The sequence below is a fragment of the Lissotriton vulgaris genome, chromosome 10, assembly GCF_964263255.1.
Source record: "Lissotriton vulgaris chromosome 10, aLisVul1.2, whole genome shotgun sequence".
NCBI lineage: Eukaryota > Metazoa > Chordata > Amphibia > Caudata > Salamandridae > Lissotriton > Lissotriton vulgaris.
In genome coordinates this window covers 880367792-880385938 of record NC_141698.1, presented here as the reverse complement: position 1 = coordinate 880385938, position 18147 = coordinate 880367792, and the positions used below count along the sequence as shown (strand labels likewise).

Sequence of the window (18147 nt, the reverse complement as noted above, 5' to 3'; positions counted from 1 at the left end):
AAACCAAAGTCAATCTTCGTAAGCCGACATGTTTCGATGCCAAAAATAATTTGAGCAACTTCTTCAGGGCTAGTGGGGTTCCAAATTAAACTTCATGGGAGGTTCCACATCCAAACAGTTAGTTGCGTCTACACTGCATACCTGCAACCATCTCTTAAAAGAAACTCGCGTCAGCTGATCGCATGCCCGTCTGGAATCTTCCAGCTCCAGACGATTCCAGACGCCAGAGGGACTCAGTAACGGTGACAGGACTTTTGGGCGGTCACTGAGCGGGATCGTGATCTGATGACGCATGTTTCTTTTTAGTAGTGCATCAGCAACTGTCTGGCGTACTAACACAGGGAGTTTAATACCTCACTGACCAAACCAATCAACCCGGTGCTCCAGGTCTATAATATGAAGGTGGTTAACTCTACACTCTATGGAGCAGAGATAAGGGTGTACGAAAATGTTGTCAATCTCACGACCGCAGAAAACAAGTTCATGCGTAGCATCACATTGCTCCCCGAAAGTACACCAGTGTGTCCGCTACTGTATGATCTAGGTAGAAGGCCTTTGGCGGAGGTGGCTAAACTGCGCCCTCTACTAAATTGGCGCAGGCTCTGGACTACTCCAGAACTTTACCACTATGCCATGGGTTTTCTGGACATAATTCGGGCTGACACATTCCACGAAATAAGATGGTTCAGAGGAATTAGAGATGCCTCTAGTAAGTATAGGCATGAGAACACTATGGGAAGAACTTGACAGAGCTAGCTTCCCCCCAAAACAAATCCTGAAAGAAAAATACTGGGAGATGACTTCACAAAAAATTCTGAGTAAAAGTGTGTCTTCCACCCTAACAGGAAACTTTTTGGATGTTAAATTGTCACCAAACTTCAAAGCCTACTGGGATATAATAGCAAAACCAAATGATGGGAAACTGTATTTCAAGTTCAGGGTGGGCACATTGCCCATCAAAGCTTTCACAGCTAGATGGTCAGAGTCCAATGACAACTTGTGTTCTCTATGCCAGACTAGAGTGGAGACGGTGGCACACTTGTTATTTGTCTGCCCAGCATAGGACGCTCCTCGCCGAGTATGGCTAGCTCCAATCTGTAAATTACTTGGAATTAGAAGAAGCAAAGAAGCAGAAAGGATTTTACGCACAAATGCTTCTAATCTAATCTCTACAGCTGTAGCGAAATTTCTAGGCTGGGCTTGGTCGATGAGGTCACAGCTTCCTCTTACATAATATTTTGTCTGTGTCCTTTATTCTTGCCTTTTTGTAAATGTTTTGGCCCCTCAATGCTTGCTCCATAAGCTAGGACTAATACGTTTTAATCTCCCCCTTAGATGCCTGTTATAACACTGACTAAAATGTGTTAAAATGTCCCTCCTAATGAGAACCTTAACAGTATCTGTTTTCCAATGGTCGTTTTATGTAAATTGTAAATTATTGTCTGATGGTTTTTAAAGATAACGGCTTGAAGCCATTTTGTATTTTAAGACAGTTTTACAATCATGCTTAATTCATTTGTTGACTGGCACTGACATTTTACAACTAATGTGTTTTTGTACTTGGCGTTTATGACAAAATGTTGAATAAAGCATGTTTGACTGACTGATAAAGAAATAAATCATCCCCCAATACAGAATCCTCAGAGTGCTATCAACAAACTGTCCCATGAAGTATTTACAGTGCCCTCAATGCGGGTCAGCATGGAAGATCTCGATTGTCTTTACTTAAGCCTTGAACAAATATGACCTAGCGTTTGAAATTGAGAATGTTGTTTTCAAGAGTCTATCTTTTGCTAGAAACATGGATACACATCAGACATCAAACCTGCATGTTACAAGATAAATGTACTGTTGTGACATCACAGGTTAAAGAGAATATCAGATTTATATTTGGATTACTTATGAATACAACTTTGACCCTGTTTCACAATTTTATTCCCCTATAAAATGTACATATGTAAGATTAATACTGTAAAGTTTTGTGCAAACCGATCAAGGGAGGAAGGTTGTAATTGAGGTCCAGATGGATCCAATTTACTATTTAAATTCCCACAGATGTTCAGCTATATATTATCCCATACAAGGCTTGAAGAAAAAAACTTGGTAATAAAAATCTCAAGCGAGAAACATTGCTGTTTTTTCATTGATCTGCTGCAAATATATCCCTTTATTTTCAATAAATCACCTTGAAAGTTGAAGTGAAAAGAAATGCACTTCTGTTCCCTGGACAGAGCTTGCATCTAAGCATGGGCGGAAAATCCGTTCCGCTCGCGGATTTTTCGTATTTTCGGTAAATTCGCAATCCGCGAGATTCGCGAATTTCCCACAAAATCCGCGAGCGGAACAGATTGGGTCAAAAGTTCAAGCTGACTTTTGTAACTCTTTTAGAATTGCGCCGGCAAGCTGCCAGAGCCATTCTAAAATAGTTACAAAAGTCAGCTTCAACAGGAAGCTCTCATAGATAAAGTAAAGCAGGTGCTGCTCAAATTCAGTTACACAATCATTAATCATCCCAAACTTGTGGTGATTAATGATTGTGTAACTTAATTTGACCTTCAACTCCAGCACCTGCTTTACTTTATCTATTAGTGCTTCCTGTTGAAGCTATTTGCAGCTATTTTAGAATGGTGCTGGCAGCTTGCCAGCTCCATTCTAAGTGGAGCTGAGGGCAGAAGGGCACAAAAGTGGGACAGAGGGCAGAAGAAGACAAATAATGAGTGGGGCAGAGGGCAGAAGGGCACAGAAACGAGTGGTACAGAGGGCAGATGGGCATAAAAAACGAGAGGGTGGCAGTGATTAACCAGCAAAAAAAAAAAAACAGCGAAAACGCAAAGCGCCTCGCGAACACTTGCGAACACGCAAAGTGCCCCGCGAACATCCGCGAACACGCAAAAATAAAAAATCCGCAAATTCGCGCAAATTCACAAATTTTGCAGATTGCAAATTCGCAAATTCGCAGATTGCGAATTCGCAAAATTTGCCCATGCTTACCTGCATCAGAAAACTAGAAACTTTGGCTTATTAGGAATAACTTGGGTTCAATATATAGAGTGCTGCTGTTGATGAATTCACAAAAAGCTGACCTAAAGATGAAGCAATGGTACTTGCTTCCACACTGAAGCAACCACTGCAGCTTTGCTGGGATATGAAAACCTCAATCATTAATTACTTTAGAAATCTCTGAACAAAACTGGATTGTATAATTGTACCAATGTCGGTTGTATTCCCCTGCCAGAACTCAAGGTTGACAGGACAGTAGAATAAGTTACTTACCTTCGGTAACACCTTATCTAGGAGAGACTCTATCTAGCCACAGACTCCTTTCCTCAGAATATTTCCCAGGCATCAGACTGGATCCAGAAAGTTTCAAGAAGTACCCCTGCAAGCTGGCAGGTGGAGTCATTTGGCTCCATGTTGGCTGAGCCGGAAGTGATGTACCTGGTGCCTATATAGACACTGCTCCAGCATGTTGACGCAAGTTTATTTTTGCAACTTTCCATGTCAGAAGTGCAAAGCCACAAAAAAAGCTGACACTTGTCTTTCTCACTAAAAACTGTGCATCTGTTAAACAACATAAATTTCAAACTGTGCAAGATTGATTCTGAGAACACCATCAGGATATGTTGGGCTTAGTCCTGCTAGCTCACAGTGTACCATATGTATCCCTAGCCTGACAAGGTAACAAATGGACTGTGCAACCTCAAACCATGACAACCCTGCCTCCCCAAGGAAACCGTGGTAACAGATCTAGAACCTTTTCGTTTGGTTACTCATGCATATTAAAAGAGATGCACAAGAAATACACACCATGCAGTTTCAATATTTTTTTTAAGCATTTTGATTTTTAAGTAAAATAAGTGAACTGCAATAATCGATGGTAGGAAACAGAATAATGTTATTAGCAAAACAAGAATAGTGAAAAAGATGAACAGTTCAATAATTTAGCTTTTACACAATATATGCATGCATATATGTACTGTAATATATTGCACTCCTACCCAGCGCTACATAACCTAGTGTGCCAAGGGTGGGTGAACCTGCCAGATCCCTGTATATCCTCTGTAAAGCGCTCCTATACCCTGGGGTCAGGATAGCACTATATAAAACTTCTAAAATAAAATAAAACTAACTCCGCAGTTACCTTTGAGGAAGTGTCACCAGGAAGCCTGTCTTGATGGAAGCACAGGAATCAGCTGGCTGGAATTCCGCAATAGGGGACCTCTCATTGCCAGACAAAATGCTTCTCTAACTAAACAAGGAAGCAAGGCCGTTTATATAATAAACATCACTCAGTCAGACCACTATTGTTTATTCTATTGTGATAGCTCTTTCTCTGAACGGACAACAACAAATAACTTTTTAGATAATGATCTTTGCACAGAATGTTCATGGTATTTGATAATGTACCTATGAAGTGGGAATGTAAGCTAAGCTAGTTCAGAGAATATCATCCTGCACTGGCACTCAAATGAATGTATGACAAATGTCATGCAACTTAAATACGTGAGCCTGTAAAATTGTGGTATTTCGAATGTAGCCACATGACACACGGATGTGTATTGCTAAGGACCTATGAAATCAGTTCACAGAGGGCAGAGGGTGAGATAGTTGGTAAGGAATCTACAGCTAGATAGAGTCTCTACCAGAAAAAGCGTTACCAAAGACAAGTAACTTGATCATTTGACAGAGAGTTTTAGCAGCAGATTTCTTACCTTAGAATAGACACCCAAGAAATACGTCAACAGAGGTGGATCTGCAACACAGATTAAATCAAAAAGTCATGCAGGAGTGAACAGGCAAAGTGGCCGTCATGATGGACCTGACCATCCAGACAGTAGTATTCAGTGAATGTGTGCAAAGATGTCCATGTTACTGCCTGACAGATGTCCAGGACAGGGACTCCATGAGCTAATGCAGTGGTCTCAGCCTTGGCTCTGATAGAATTAACATGATTGTCCTCAAGGGATAGCTTTTTGACAGATGCTTATCAGATCTTTATGCATGGTACTATCCATCATGAGATGGTCCTCTTCTGCATGGCCTTCCTTTTCTTACCACCAACATACCCAACAGAGTTTATCATCCACCCGCAACATTTTGTGCTATCTAGATAGAGTGACAAGTTTCTTTTTGGGTCTGGATGATGGAGTCTCTTCTCTTCTTTAGGAGTCCTCCTCATCCTCCCATTCTAAAATGGTGGTGGTCCAATGTTTGGCACTTCTATGGCATGGAGAGGTTAACTGCGCTCATTAAGGGAAAAATGAACAAATGCAATAGAATCTGGTCGCCTTTCAATACAAATGTCAAGGGGGAGACGGAATGTGATGTACTGGCTATGGTTATTTGACTTTCCTCAGAATGACTCAGATGATACTGCCAATAATCATATGCATAGGTCTTCCACCCTTTGATTGTAATCTGGACATAAGGAGTGCCCTCTGTTTTCTTCTCTTATTCTTATTTGATCTGATGCCTCATTCATGGAATGCTGTACTTAATCTGGTGTAGAGGTTTGCATGGAATTTCTTTTATTTTTGTTTCTTTTGTTCTATGTATCATTCAGTGCTGGAAAAAGTTATAAAGCTTTTTTAAAAAAGGGGCGAGTTGGAGCAAAGAAGGTAGGCAAGGTGATGTTTTGAACTCCATGAAAAGGTCTAACAACAATAAAGAGAAATGGAGCACCTGTCCACAGAACTAGTTTGTCTGGGTAAAAGGTGGTGTAAGGAGGGTGCACAGTAAGTGCCTGCACTTCATGGACCCTTGTGGGCAGTGATATGGCCACTAGAACAGGTCTCTTGATGATAAGAATGAAGTGGACAGTTGTGCAATCGCTAAGCATGAAGGCCGAGCGTGTGCAGGCTCGTGTGCAGAACTCTGCTTTGCCAGTTTTAACAGTGAGGATTATTTGTTTATATTCTCACGGGGTCCACGGAGCTGGGGATACCAAACTCTCTGTGGCCATTCCAAAGCCAAAGGAATGGCTTGGGTCATGTTTCTTTTTTTCTTGACAACTCTTGGTATGAGTGGTATTGGCAGAAAGGTGTACAGGAGGTAAGAGTTTCACTTGAGATGAAAGGCATCTTCGAGCAAGAATCACCTTGGAAACTTCAGCATGCAGAACTGCTGACATTGTACATTCTCTGCTGTGGGATATAACCAATGCTCACCCCACTATTGAAAAGGATCTTGCCCCATTCATGATAGATCCACGAGACACTGATGGCTGAGTTTGACTGCTCTGGTGTTTAGAGAACCCATCAGACTTTGAACCACCAGAGAAATGCCCTTATGGTCTAGCCATGTCCCGAGGTGCAGGGCCTCTTGACTAAGGGTCCACAGCTCTACCCTGTTTGTTTCGATGGCGATGGTGTTTTCCATGAACACCTGCACCAACCTACTCTTGATTAAAGGAAGAAAAGCTTTCAATGCCAACTGTATCGCCCAGAACTTCAACAAGTAGATGTGAAGCCCAGACTACACCGGAAACCAGGAGGTTTGCCATGGTCTGGAGGTGGAAGACGGCTGTCTGGGGCAAGCCCACCAAAAACAGTCAATCGTCAGGGTAGGGGAAGACTGATCCCCCTGACTTCCACAGATGCTCTGAAAGCAAAGTAATCACCTTAGTCTGGGATAGGACGAAGGCCTGCATCTTTTTTGGGCACCAGAATGTAGCAGGAATTGCAACCATAACCTACTTCTGATTCTGGCACCGTCTCTATGGCCTCTTTGGCCAAAACGGCCACCACTTCCTGATGGAGCAAGGAGAGATTATCTTCCGTCACCTGGTTGTAAGTGGGTGGCATGGTTTCCAGATAGGGGATCAATTATCCCTTCTGGACTATTTGCAAAACCCAATTGTTCGATGTTATGGACTGCCAGTCGGCAGGTGATGTTGGTTCCTTCTCCCCACTGGGTGCCCCTACTGATATAGGGACAAACTAAAGGGGTTTAAAGACTGCAGCTGTCGGGAAGGGTGATAGACTTACCTGACTTCTGGTTCTACATGGTCTGTGGGCACTTTGTCTGAAGCCACGAAATGGCTGGGGTCCTGTTGGCAGTGGTGACTGGGTGGGAAGGGATGCAGCGGGTAGGCCCTACCATAGCCATGGAAGGGGTGAAAGGAGGGTTAGGGTTAGCGTGGGCCCAAGGACCTGGCCATAGCTCCGATGTCCTTAACCCCTTCCATGCTCATGACAAGCTCAGCTCGTCATGAGGCACAGTGGAGCTGTGCTTATGACGAGCTGAGCTCGTCATGAACAATGGTATTCATAGGAGGGCAGCACAGGAGGGGAAAAGTCACAGCAGCCAAGGTGTTAAACACTCAAACACTAAATCTGTCTTTTAAACCAAGAGGCAATAGCCATCAAAGGTCAGGTCCATGAGTGAAGCTTGGACATCCTCTGAAAAGCCACTGGTTCTCAGCCAGGCATGGTGTTTAAGTGTCACTGAGGGCGAAATCACTCTGCCCAGTGAGTCGGTCGTGAAGTCCACATCTGATGGTGAACTTTGCTGCATCTCGCCCATCAGCAATAGTTTGGTTGAGTATGGCTCGAGCCTTCTCCGAGACCATGGGCAGCACTCGGGCAACTGAATCCCACATACGGTGTAGGTATCCAACCTTTTGGATTTCTTACCCGGTGGAGTAGTAGGGAATGCAGCGGAATTGTTCCTGGAAGTGAACACTTGGATGACCAAGCTCTACGGGGTAGGCTTCTGGGTGAGGAAACTGGGGTCCCCAGGAGCAGGGCGATGGCAATGGGCAATTGCCCTGTGCACAGGAGCTACTGTGCAGAACTTGTACCATGTCCCAAGAAGGACACCCATAAGGGCTTTGTTAAATGGGAGTAATGGTTATGAGGGGGAAACTACCAGCTGAACCACCTCTGTTAAGACATTTGTCCTTGACTGCCACTGTGGGCAACTGAAGACCTTAGACACCCTCTGCATCACCAAGGAAATGAGCCACCCTTCTCCATATCTATGAGAGAGGAAGAGAGCAGGACAGTGTCTGGTGAAGTGTCTAAACCACTGGCATCTTCCAGTTCCTCATACCAGTTATCCTGTGGTTCATCAAGGGGATCTTTAAATCCGTAAGGTTCCTGAGACCCCTCTCAGTCATCACCCTCTCCAAGCCTGTTATATGGAAAAGGCACTGGTACAGATTAGAATGGTATGGTACCAGTCAGCACCGGAAGGTATGGCGATGGGGCCTGTGCCGCCGTGGGGTGTCAATGGCACTGGGAATGAGGACACTGGAGTGGGCATTTTGAGAAGGTTGAGGTCTCGCGGTCATTGCAGCTTTGGATCCAGCACCGGATCCAAGGGGCTCGACTGGCACCAAGGGTAAACCCAGGAGCAGAGAAAGAGTAATGCCCCTCCCATGCCCATGGGGTCTAAAGGTGTTTCAGAGGGGTAGGGCCACCCAAATAAGAGGAGCATTACCTCACAAGACTCCTTGAGTTGGGCGTGGGTAACTTCGACTCCAGAAAAGTCAGGGAGGTAAGAGCTGACCTGGGCACAGTCTCCACAGCATAGCGAGATCTAGACTGCCTCTGCTCTGGCACCAGGTCCAATGACTGTACCAGCACAGAGAAGTCGAAGAACACTTCCACCTCTTCCACTTCTTTTTTCTTGTGGGGCTACCTGATAACTTGGATAGAGACAATTTCATCGGGAGCGGCTCTGCAAGCAGTCCAGGGACTTTCCGCAGAACTGGATCAAGAGTGTCATGGGGTCATTCGACGTCGGGCAGAGAGGAGCTACAGGGACTATTTCCTCAGTGCCTTGGGATTTGAGCTCCTATTGCAAGCCCCATATGCAAACCAAATGAGGGTCCGTCACAGACATCTACCGGGGACAGACCCAACATGGTTTGAAGCATGTTGGCTTCAGTCAAAAAATGAGTGTTGGTAACTCTGGATCTGAGCTGACTGGAGTGAAAAAAAAAAACTGATGTCAGAGCACATGGGTGTCATCTATATAGGCACCGCAAATGTCAACTTCCGGTGCAGACATCGTAGATGACGCTGGTGTGGGGCCAAACAATGCCACCTACTGGTGTGTAGTGGAACCACTCTTAAATTTCTGAATCCAGTCTGACACATCGGGATTATTCTATGGTAAGGAATCTGTGGCTAGAAGTTTCTATCAAATAACAAATTTGCTAACAGAAAAAACTTGCTCTCACTATATATTATTCATTATAAAAGTGATTTCGCTCTCTAAAGTAGCAACATCAATAAAAAAAAAACAATACTCCTTCGTGAATATTTGCAAGAATGCAAGAAGGCTTAACTGTGTTAGAACATGAAAATAAATATTGTTTGGTGTCTTTAAGGGGGAGACAGGGGATGCCCACACCCTTCTCCTCCTCGGCTCCGCTCGCAATGTCCATGGCTCTCCTTGGGCTCAATCAGCTGTGAAGTGCCACTAGGGTGGCCAGATGTCCTGTATTTTCAGGTTTGTACTGCAAATATGGCTCCTGTACTTCTACAGTTTCTTCATGATGCAATTTCAGAAGTACATTCCGCCTTTGAGATGCAAATACAGACACCTGCCTTAAACAGAACTGAATGAGTGAATGAAAAGCATTCTGTGATTCAGTATTTTGGAAATGCCTTTGATGTTTAACTCTTACATTAGTCCTGTTTTAAAGTGCTCACATATTGTCAGAATGTGAACTGAGGCTCAGGGAAAGTATTATTTGTACAGAATCAAAACGTATGAGACCTAAAACATCAAAACATGCTACTTGCTCCAAAGGCTATACATTTGTCACCTTAATGTATTTTGATGAGTATTACTTAAGATTGGGCACTGCCCTCACCTCCCTGAGGAACTATATAGTTATGTTTTGTTTTTAATCACACACTTACAAATAGCATTTACATTGCTTCTAAATACTCCTTTGCTTGCTAAAAAAAATTAAAAAGGTAAAAAGTAGGGCGAAAAGTTTACAAAGTGAGTGCCCATGAACATATAATTTGGCCAGATGGATTAAAAACCATGGACCCTGTTCAGAAGAAAGTAGTAAATCTGCACCTACTCATTTACTATGTGTTGGGTGCAGACATACTGCTTTTTTTAAAATTCACCAATTCATATTGAAATCGACATAGAAAGCTACACCTGGGGTACGCTTTATTTATTTATTTATTTTATTTGCGGGTTTATATCGCGCTTGAATCGACTCCCGGAGGAGTATCTCTGCGCACTGAGAACACCACAAGCACAATCAGAGAGGACACTTATAAGATTTAGTTTTGAAACAAGAACGTTTTAAGCCGCTTCCTAAACAACAGATATTCCGAACATTGTCTGAGAGCTAAGGGGAGTTTATTCCATAGTGTGGGCCCGACTACTGACAGAGCTTTGCTTCCGTGTCTGGCCTTCTTAGCACGGGGCACACACAGTAAAAGCTGGTTGCTAGACCTAAGGGAACGAGCAGGAGTATAAGGTACTCATTTTTCTGTTAGATATGAGGGACCTACTCCGTTTAGGCTCTTGTGAATTAGGCAGCATGTCTTAAACTTAATCCTTTGGCGGACCGACAGCCAACGTAGTTTGTCCAAAAGAGGCTTGGACGCAGACCTAGGAGGAGCGTTCAGGACCAACCGGGCCGCAGTATTCTACACAACTTGGAGTTTAGCTAATACTCCCTCATTTGCTGATAGCAGCAGCCCATTACAATAGTCGATACGACTAAGGACAAGAGCCTGTACCAATGTTTTCCTAATGGAGTCAGGGAGCAGGGGAAACACTTTGCTTAGAAGGCCTATCACGTGGAAACATGAACCCACAATATAGTTACCATGCTGCTTCAGCAAGAGCTCCTGGTCTAATCGTACTCCTAAGTTCTTTACGACTTGTTTAGGGCTTCCATGTTGATTCCATTGCAAATCACATGATGCCAAAATGTAGTTTCCATTTCCTCTGTAGGGAGTTCTTCGAGGTGGAGAGCTCCATATAGATGGAATGGATCTACAAGGCAAGTGCACTTTTAATTTAATTTCCCAAAGGATAAATGTGAGCAAGCCCACTCCAGTGACATGCCCCCCGTTTTAGAGATCCCATCAAGGTGTTCTATAGCACTAACTGCCTGTTTTGATCCCGTTCCTACGCTTGCATAATATTTTCACATAAGGTGGAAAAGACAAGAGTAGATAGCAAGACCTGTTCTTTGCGTCCTGTTGCAGTAGGTGGTTACTGGGCCACTTCTGGTACTGATGTTCATCTTTGCCATTTAAGAGCTTAAGACGCATATTCCAATTGAATAACAGAATTGTTAATTTTGTAAACATGCCCCTCAAAAATGGCAGTAACAACTAATCATGGCCTACTCTACTAGGTGGTAAAGGGTTTCGAACTCAAATTCAGTGTAAACAAACACTGTCAAAGCCGATAGACCTGGTGTTGGCAGGCAGAATTTTGGCATTGGCAATTCTTGTTTTGTTCTGTCATGGTTTTTGCAGAGCGGTATTGTTGGGGAAGCTGCCAGGCTCTCATCTATGTAAAAAAAAAAATTGGGCTAAAAGCAAAAATATTTATGTTGTTTCAAAAAAGCACACACTACCATAGTAGTTCCTGGCACTGAAGGGAACCACTTGGTGTGTAGACGTACTACTTGTGAAAGGGTAGTATGCCATAACTCACAGGGAAGCCAGCAAATGTCTGTCTGAAGAGGCTGACCCATTCTGTTGCACTAAGATGCATATGCTGTGGTGGGTGGAAAAAAAAATGTTAATGACAACAACAGGCTAGTGGGTAGTGCGGCTAAAAAACCCTATAACTAACTATGTTATATAGGCAATTTTAGTAAGGTCTTAGCTAACAATTGGCCTAAAAAATCCAATTGGACTGGTAGCAGCTACCATCCACATGCCTTTGCTAATGTTTTTGTAATTTTGTATTACAAATAGACAGAGGGTTGAAAAAAGACATAATAGAGAAGCCTGCAAACACAGACAGAGAGGGTTACAGTGTTGCAACGTTGGCCATTTGGGTTGGGTGCGTGCAAGTGACTAAATAGAAGACAAACATTGCTCCAGTATGTACCCATGATAGACTCCACCACAAGTGGTATGCCCGCTATCAGTACCCAGTGGCCACAACACAGCGGCAATGACTTGGAAGGGTAGTCTGCAGGCCTTTCAAGCTATTTGTAGTCTAGTGGGTTAGTTGGATCCTCTGGAGCCTGGTGACAAGATTTTCATTCCCAGCCTCTTAAATTGGCCAAAATGTGTGCTCCTGGACAATCATTTTTTGAATGTATGCCCCTGGAGGGGGGGGGGGGGGGGTATTTTAGTGAGGATAGGACATTTTGTAATGTTTTCAAGTTTGATTGAAAACATTTAATTTCAATGTCAGACATCTCTGCTAAAAACTTTATCACCTCATTATTAGATTACCTGATGACCTTATCTCACTAGAGACAAAATGGTCCATGTGATCAAGTGGTATGGTCAAATTGTGCTCTTTCATGGGAATCAAGACGAAAATTGCCACAATGTATTAGATTGCGAAACAGGCTCAGGAGTCTTTTGTGGCATGGATCCATTTTGTGTCAAAAGTGAAGGAGGGGTGTTTGTTACCAGGTTTAGATTGCAAAGAACTGGTGGAAGATCGTTTTCTGTCAGAGGGCCTACCCTGTGGAACACACTTCCCCTACACATCCAGAAAGAGGAAAACTACGCCAGCTTCTGGAAAAATATAAAAACCTGGCTTTTCCAGAAACAACTGTGCTAAAACCATGCCCAGCATATACCTTTGTTCTTCCATATGCCGAAGGCGCCGGGAAACCTTTTGGGTAGCTGCGCGCCATACAAATGTAAAAAATAAATAAATAAATAAATTTGTACACAAACTGTTCACAATTTCCCACTGTAGGTTAGGTGGCTCCATCTGTTTTATTTAAGGACCTTTGTGTGACCAACGCTTGCCCAAGAGCAAAATGTCTAGAGATGCCACTGATGGTGTGTGCCTTTGGAACTCAAAAGCCCAAATCAATACATCCTGGGCAGCATGATCATGGGCTGTTCAATACTTCCTGTGACCTTTGACACAGTTTCTCTGTTAGCCACACCAAGAAATGTTCTTTCTCAGAGAGCAGGCATTGGGCTAGTTTAGCAAATGCATCTGATGTTGTGGCAACAGCTCTGACACAGCTAAAGAGAAACTCACACTCGTACTGATTTCTGTATAGTGAAAACCACTAAACACTACAGTGATATTTAGTTAATCTATTAAAAGAAAATAGTGGGCACAAAAAGAGGACTGAAACATCTCAATCAACACACTATTACTGATTTAACATAAATTGTTTGTTATAATGGAATTGATTAAATAATGCACTTTATTTTACTTACAGATTCACTAGCCATGTTACTCATAAACACAACGAAAAATGACACCAGGTCATCTGGTGTATTACAAGATAATTTCACTACATTCTTTCAAACCTCCAACAACCCATGCAGACGTGCTTTATTAAAACAAGGTTCCATTTATTGACTGCCCTTGACCTGGAGAGTCAGCTAGTAGCGGGAGAGTGAGGGTCTATGGGAGGTGATCGGTCATCACACAAGAAGGGTGATGGGTGGACTGGAGGTGCAGCGACATAAACCATTAAAAAATACTGATATAGTAAAAAGAAAGAAAGCTGGGTCAAAGTTCACTCTATGTATCAATTAAAGTATTGGTAATATTTAAGATGGCCCCCTGGCCAGTTTTATACTGACATGACAGGTATTTTAATGTCCCTTCCCATACAAAAATTAGAAGTATCACTTAGAGCCGGTATTTTTTGCCCATATCAGTACATTCGTAACAGTGAATGCCATTTGCAGTTTGATATTTGCACAATTGGTGGCATCACAAGACACTGTTTTTTATTGAAAAAATGGCTAGTGGCCTCTGATCTGGTTGACATTCCAGGAAAAGGCAGTATACAACCTTGGACTGGAAAACATCAAATGAAAAGTCATCACAAGACCTGTATGTTTTCTAATTCATAAAACTCCAGGGAAATTATCCAGTAAGAAATCAAAAATACACATGCCAAATACAACAAATAAGAAACAGTGTCAATCAGAGGAGAAACAGCAACCTTCTGAACTAATGAAAAGGCTAAACATGGTGCATCATAAACAACTTAGAGCAGAACAGAGCGTCCGCCTCACCCACTTCCGCTCCGAAGCCACCAAGATCATCTGCGACGTACCCCAGGGCTCATCCCTCAGCCTAACGCCCGACTGCACGACCTCAGCATCATCTTTTTCGCCGATGACACCCAGCTGATCCTCTCCCTCACCAAGGACCCCCAAAACGCCAAAACCAACCTCCATGAAGGAATGAAGGCTGTCGCCGAACGGATGAGGAACAGCCAACTGAAGCTGTACTCGGGCAAGATGGAGGTCCTCATCCTCGGACCCACCCTGGTGGCTGACCACACTGGGAACCCAACACCCATTGATCATGCATGCAACCTAGGGGTCATCCTCGACTCCACCCTCTCCATGACTAAGCAGGTCAACGCCGTCTCTTCCTCATGCTTCAACACCCTTGCATGCTCCGCAAGATCTACAAGTGGATCTCCACCAAAATCAGAAGAACGGTCACCCAGGCCCTCGTCAGCAGTAGGCTAGACTATGGAAACGCCCTCTACGCAGGGGCCTCGGACAAACTCCTGAAACGGCTTCAACGCATCCAGAACGCCTCTGCACGCCTGATCCTCGACATCCCTTGCCTCAGCCACATCACACCCCACCTGAAAGACCTGCACTGGCTCCCCGTCAACAAGAGGATCACCTTCAAGCGCCTCATCCACGCACACAAGGCACTACACAACACCGGACCAGTGTACTTCAACAGATGACTCCGCTTCTACACCCCCACCAGCCAGTTCCGCTCCGCCGACCTCACCCTCGCCACAGTCCCCCACACCCAAAGAGTGATCTCTGGTGGAAGATCGTTCTCCCACCTCGCCGCCAAGACCTGGAACACGCTCTCCACCCACTTACGGCAAGCCCAAGACCTGCTGACCTTCAGAAGTCTCCTCAAGACCTGGTTTTTCAGGCAGTAGCAGCACCTCCTCCCCCCAGCGCCTTGTGACCCTCATGGGTAAGTAGTGCGCTTTACAAATGCGATGACTGATTGATTGGTTACAAATGCTATGATTGATAGAAATGTCTTTGGAAATGAAGTCCAGTGGTAAGCAGGGAATGACAGAAAGCTACTAAACAAGAAAAATCTGAGATATTTAAAAAAAAATAGCAATGTACATCAAAAATACTACAAGAGGATATACAGTGATGTTGGAAAATGACCCTCTCTTAAGGGTCACCCCAAATTGTTTGCCTTTCTACTTTTTTTTTACCTTGATTTTGTTAGCTTTATGACCCAGAACTTTACCACTGCTGACCAGTGCTAAAGTGTCTGTGCATCCCCTACAAAAATAGTTACATTGGTTTATCCACAATTGGGATGTTTCAACTATCTGTAAGTCCCCAGTAGAGTGCACTTTTTGTGCCCAGGGCCTGTAAATTAAATGCTACTAGTGGACCTGCAGCACTGATTGTGCCACCTAATCTTTTAAACATGTCTCAGGTCTTCCACTGCAGAGCCTGTGTGGACAGTTTTACTGCCATGTCAATGTGGCATTTAAAATCTTTTGACAAGCCTTAAACTCCTGTTGCATTTTACATAAGGTCACCTGTGAGGCAGGCCCCCGGGGCAGGGTGCTTTGTAAGTAAAAGGTACATTTACTTTTACGTTTTTCAAGACCTGGTACTGAAAAACACCCACATTCATTTTTTACTACTGTGAGGCCCACTTCTCTCATGGGTTAATATTTTTAATTCCTTGGTAGACTTTTAAGCTAGAATTCCTGATTGAGAAGCACTAGCTCTGTCATGTTTTATGTTTTTGGAATGGTAAAGCTAAATCCTCTTTACTGGTAAAGATGGATATAACATTACTATTTTAGAAACGCCTCTTTTGGAAAGTGGACATTTCTCTGCTCTTAAAGCTTTGTGTCCCTGCAGTCGGTCTCCAATACAAGGCTAGGATGGGTGACAGCTCAACTTTGTGCATTCCTTCTAGGCTAATGAAGGGTGATAACCAGAAACTGGTCCCAGGATGCTTGTTTCCGGTTCAGGGAAGACCTTGCTTGGCAGTTCGGGCTGGACTGTTCCCATGAGTCACAGGGTCAAGACTGATTTGAACATAGCTGGGTCTGAACTGAGGTAGCCGAGTGAGCTAAAGAATGATGATGGATTCAACCCAGATCTGTGACGTGAATGAGTGTCTGAAAAGTTTCAGCGCTCCGTCCATCATCTCCTTGTGTGTGCCTTGATTCCTTCTAGACAGCCACACACAAAGGAAGGTTATTTGTGTCTGTGCCGAACTGCATCCTGATGGCTCATCCCGGGAAGGATGGGAGGGAGGAGCTGATGTACCTGAATAGGCAGTGCCTTTTCCCCATGCAAAGGCTTGATTGCCCCCCTGTTGTGAGTCTGGAGCCAAAGCTGAAAAGAAAGGATCTCTGTGCACTTTAAATATCCTTTTCTGAAGTCACCCCTACTTCAAAGGTACAATTGGGTAAAAGTTTTGGGTCTCTGGCGCCACCAATCAGATGCTTCTGGGCCAGTAAAGAACCTCTGTCAGAAGAACTTCTATGCTGCTAGAAGGGCGGTCACTCTGCTGGACTGCTGGTCTGGGAGAGTTGCTTTTCTACTGTTCTGCATGCTACCTGCTGCTCTCTGACCCTGTTAAGGGAAATCTGGACTCTGCCATGAACCTAGAGTGATTTCCAAGGGGTTTGTTGGCTTTTTACCTGCTCCTGTGCCTGGTCCATTGGAAGTGGAGCAAGGTGCTTGCTCCTGTAAAATTGACGCATCTCCAGTCTGCGTGTAGCAGAACTTCCACATCACAGTAGCAGTATCGGCAGTTGGCAGTTGGGACCAGTTCATCGCCTTAAAGAACTGAAGCATCGGAACTAATTAATCACCACCACCACAGTGTGGTAAGATCGATGCATCCCCTAAACTGGGTGGAGAAACCTATTGCATCATCTATGGAACTAACACCTTTCGGCACATCACCACCACTGCGTGAAGAAAAGTGATGCATCACCTCGACTGCGGTAGCTACAATGATGCATCATTCGGGTGCACACCACACCTCCGATTGTTGCAAGCAGGATCAAGTATTTTGTTCAGCGGCCTTGCATGGCTCCTGCATCCAGCCTGTAATCCTTTGTGGTCAGGCTGAACTCTTGACTTTGTCCCTATCAAGCGTGAACAGATAACTCTCATAGGCGCCTATTGCTTTTAAGTTCTATTTTTACATTTAATCTTGAAAAAATAATATCTCAATTTCTATTTCTTGGATGTTTGTTGCTTTAGTCTTGTTTCATTCATAAAAGTGATGACTATTTTTCTAATCTGGTGAGGGATATTTTTGTGGTGTTTTCATTGTGGCACTGTGTGTTGTGTTATACAATACTTTACACATTGCCTCTTTCGAGAAGCCTGACTGCTCTGTGCCAAAAAAGTTCAGGATGGTGAGCACAGGTTAACTTTTAGTGTGCATCTTACTTAGCCTGACTAGGATTGTGGTTCCTGCTTGGACAGTGTGAATATTTCTGCCAACCAGAAACCCAGTTTCTAACAAGTGTCTATCAAATACTCTGTAAATATGACATTACCACCATTGTAAAAGCCCGCATTTACAGATTAAGGTGATTTTGTGTGACATGATTCATTGAGGAATCAAGACTATATTCAAGCTTTGTACGGATTTAGTTTCATTGAGGAGTCATCAGTTATGGAACCAATAAGGTTCAGAGACAGACTCCAGGGCATTCCAGAACTATGGACACAGATCCATAGAAATCTGCCTGGATGGTTTTCTGCTTAAATATGCCTTCTCAGACTTTTCATATTGTATGTCTACGTCCCACAGCCATGTAAAAGTGAAATCGAGAGTGTGTTATTCAGATATATATGTAATTTTCTTCTTAAAGGTCTTTCCACGATTCGAAGTTTCATTTCTGGGCTTATTTTGGAATACTGTTACAAGTACAGACACAGTATGTCCTCCTGATTCTGAAATAAAAGATGTTGAGTTTGATCTTTTTAAAATGCTGAC

At 43.7% G+C, this 18147-nt stretch overlaps 1 protein-coding gene across 4 annotated transcripts in view; it reads right to left on the bottom strand.

The window, feature by feature from the left end:
- The window catches only part of CDK14 (cyclin dependent kinase 14), a 2039605-nt gene that overhangs the window by 873529 nt on the left and 1147929 nt on the right, over positions 1–18147 (bottom strand). The window lies entirely within an intron of this gene.